General features: G+C 39.8%; 1 protein-coding gene across 3 annotated transcripts in view; it reads right to left on the bottom strand.

The window, feature by feature from the left end:
- lrp8 (low density lipoprotein receptor-related protein 8, apolipoprotein e receptor) overlaps positions 1–2,755 on the bottom strand; it is a 193,019-nt gene that overhangs the window by 42,422 nt on the left and 147,842 nt on the right. The gene's annotated exons all lie outside the window — the stretch shown is intronic.

The raw sequence follows: 2,755 nt of genomic DNA, 5'->3' as shown, positions 1-2,755 counted from the left end.
CACACCTTGCTGCTGTCAATACACTCCCCGTTCTTACAGCGGTACTTTCTTGGTCCGTCACACTTAGTAACTGTGTTTAAGAAAACAACATACTACAAAGTCAGAGATCATGTTTTTAATTAGTGAACTACGCATATTTGCAGCTAGAAAAATACAATGTTCAGGGATTTAAGTAAGTGTCAAATAAATCCTGTATCGTTGAACCAAAATAGTATTCCCCAACAAAAAATCATGCAAATTGCTAACATCATATTTTTAGGACAGTAAGTTCTAGAAGGATTTTTGTGTTTATAAGGATTTTGGTAGGTATAGCAAATGTGACGCCTTTAAGTAATATAGTCAAAGTTGGCTGTAGTTTGTGCAGATACCCAGTCAGGAAGTTGGCAGCATAGCAAAAGCTATCAGGCAGTGCTTAATAAACAGAAGATTATTACTGCATTTCATTAGCTCTGTACCCATAGTCCGACAATAAAGTTGAATCTAACCTTAAAAAACCTTCTACTGTGTAAATATCGATACACAGAAGATGTAATGATGGAAATGCTTTGCTGGGATTTTAATTGGTGGAGTTGGTGGAGTACTGAGGGCAAAACACACAGAAGCCTAAGAGCCTGTGAGTGAACACTTATGTAAATACTGCAAAACCATTTTATAAACAACATCAATGTTGTACCACCTGAGAAGTCAGCAACCGACAGTTTCATCGTAAGCTGAAAGTTGCACACTGTGTCAGTGTTAGCTAGAAAAGGCTGTAGTGATGTGGGTGCAGAGGCAAAAACTCAGAGGCTTAGCTTTATGGAGGAAAAATACATGATGCCTATAAACATGGTGGACGATAAGGGATTTTTTAAAAATTGTTTGCGCTTCATAAATGAATGTTTCACAACTAATATACTGCTAGAATAGTTTTTTTTTAAAAAGAAGTGAGAAATAAATGTGGATTTTGTATCTTATTAATTATTAATGATGAATCGGTATTGATTGTTAACATATTCAGCTTGATTAAGGGAAATGCATGAAATTTGCAACGCTAATTGAAGGTAAGGTAAGGCAGCAGTAATTCAGAACTCGATCATTTTACGCAGAATGTTACGGTGATTGTTAATAATTGATGGTATTTCTTGAACAGCCTGACAGTCTTTTGCAGCACGTTATGATGACCCATACTTTCGTTTATTGTAGCAGACACCCCTAGTGGTTCAAAGGTAGCAAAGCAGGAATTAGGGCGATGTATTATAAATAGTGAGAAAGTCTGCGTAAGGACTGGAAGTGGATGGATGGGGTGGATTGACAAGTCAAATCAACCCAGGACTTTCACGCAGCAGAACGGCATTCAAATCCAATTTGAAACCAAGTAAATGCTGGGTTATTGTGATTTTTTATGACAAATTTGGAGGGGATGAAAACTATTTACCTGATCATTAAGAACATTAACCAGTAAGTGTAACTGTTATGTGCAGAAATATTCACATCAGCCAGTGTTTGTGATTGAAACACACACAGACACAGCTGTACAGTCCATGGCACCCCATCAAAAAGATACAGCACCCACGTACTGTACTGTGCCGTTTTTGGAAACAGTGAAGAGTAAAAAATCGATTTCAGGTTCACAGCTGCACTTAAAAACACTGGCTTCAAGATACTGCCAGGCAGCATGATGATGACCTTGAGCTTTTCTGTGTGCCACAATATGTAAAGTCAGGGTTATGTGTTAAGTTTCTCATGGGGCAGATTCAACTAGTGCAGCCAACTGCGGCCATCTGTGCCCCTCTCTAGTATATCCCCTGTGAATCTCGTTAGTAGTATTTTAAGTTTTAATTGGGGCCGGCTGTGCTCAGGAGTCGTCCACTGATCACAGGGTTGGTGATTTGATCCCCAGCTCCTCCGGTCCACATGTCGAAGTGTCCTTGGGCAAGACACTGAAACACCTAATTGCTCCCAATAGTCAGGCCAGCACCCTGCATGGTAGCTCGCAACCATCGGTGTGTGAGTGTGTTTGTGACTGGGTGAATGCAGGCATTTACCATAAAAATTGGATAGATTTTTAGGGACTGAGATCCTCTGATAGGGTGTTGCTAGTCATTCCAAGGTCTAGGGTGAAAACCAAAGGAGACAGGACCTTTGCTGTCAAGGACCCTAGACACTGGAACAATCTGCCAGAGGAGATTAGGCTTGCAGAGTCTGTTCCCTGTTTTCTGTCACTTCTTAAGACACATTTTTAATTTGAGCTTGTGTAATGCCTATTTTTATCTTTTATTTTATTCTGACTTGTTTGTTTTATATTGACTGCTGTAAAGCACTTTATTACTTGCATTGAAAAGTGCACAAATTCAAATAAAGCTATTTTTATTATCATTGTTATTATGCTTAGCTTGCTGTTTGCATGTTGAACGGGCCATACTCGTCTGACACTTACCGTTGACACAGCCAGCTTCATCACTGTAGTCCGGACAGTCGTGGACTTTATTACACTGTTTGGTACCGTGGATACAGGATCCATCACCACACTGGAACTCATCAGGTCGACATGTAAGCAGGGCTGGGGGACACAAACCATGCACACATATACATTAGAATTAGATTAATATTACAGTGAAATGTCTATGAAGATTCTCAGTCATCCAGGTCATAGTTATCCAACGAAAGTTAAAGTCAACGGCAACTGGACTTGGTTGAAGATACTGGAAGACGTTTCGTCCCTCATCCAAAGGACTTCTTCAGTTCTGACTGACTGGCATGGAAACTCAGCTATTTA

Source organism: Micropterus dolomieu, linkage group LG05 (genome assembly GCF_021292245.1).
Source record: "Micropterus dolomieu isolate WLL.071019.BEF.003 ecotype Adirondacks linkage group LG05, ASM2129224v1, whole genome shotgun sequence".
Taxonomy (NCBI): domain Eukaryota; kingdom Metazoa; phylum Chordata; class Actinopteri; order Centrarchiformes; family Centrarchidae; genus Micropterus; species Micropterus dolomieu.
Note: the sequence above shows the minus strand (reverse complement) of the source record. Positions and strands in the feature narration are given on the sequence as shown.